The following is a 970-nucleotide window of genomic DNA, read 5'->3' on the forward strand; positions in this document are numbered from 1 at the left end:
GGCAGTGGCCCTGCCACATGCCTGGGGCCATCCCCAGGCCTCCACCATCAGGTTATTAGGGAAATGCTCAAAGGCATCCACCGAGCCAAGTGCAGACCTCCCACTGGCCCTGTGGGAGGCCCCCTGCCTTCCTGCACAAGCTCATCTTGTCCCCCTTCCCACACGCCCTGGGTCCTTCTCCACAACCATAAGACTGTGCCAGGCCCCCTTCATATTCCTCCTTGGCCTCTGCTGGGAAGCTGGACTCCCGGGGTGGGGCTGGGTGTGGGGGCACAACTCTTCTCTGACACACACCCCCACTGGCCCTATCGGTCTAGACCCCTCTGTCCCTGTGTCTCTGCTGCTGATCCCCACAGCGGGCTGGGACAGGCAGGGTGGGGATCAGAGCCTGCATCTCCAGGGCCCTGGTCTGGTGGCTTTCTGGAGCAGGGGCTGGGTCAGATGAGTTGAACGGACCTGATCAAGTTCAGCCTTAGCCTCTATCACTCTCTTCCTTTCCAGTTTGGGCAGAAACGCCCCCCAAGCCCGACCTGGTACAGGGGTGGCCCCAGATACCTGCGTGGGGGCAGGCAGGGACTGAAGACCAGGCACCCCAGGCTGGGCCACCCACCGCAAGGAGCACAGGCTCCTGCAGACGCCTGGGAAACCACGGCCACTGAGAGACGGAAGTCAAGAGCTCACGCCACCTGAGTCACTATAAATCTCTATTTTCAGCTACGCAGCCCCAGGAAGTTACCCTCTCATAAGTCTTACAAACTTTTTCTATTGCTACCTTTTATGCTTTCTCATTCCACTTAGTTGTGGAAGAGATCGCATATTTGGTTTTTAATTCCTCCACAGCACTTCACATGGTACGTTTTGTGTAGTACAAATGACATCATTATTTTTTGAGTGAATAGTGAACATTTAAAACAGAAGCTATGTTTTTCTTAACTTAAAGAGGTCCCGTGACAGGCCATTTTATTCCTTC

This window comes from Cynocephalus volans, chromosome X, assembly GCF_027409185.1.
Source record: "Cynocephalus volans isolate mCynVol1 chromosome X, mCynVol1.pri, whole genome shotgun sequence".
NCBI lineage: Eukaryota > Metazoa > Chordata > Mammalia > Dermoptera > Cynocephalidae > Cynocephalus > Cynocephalus volans.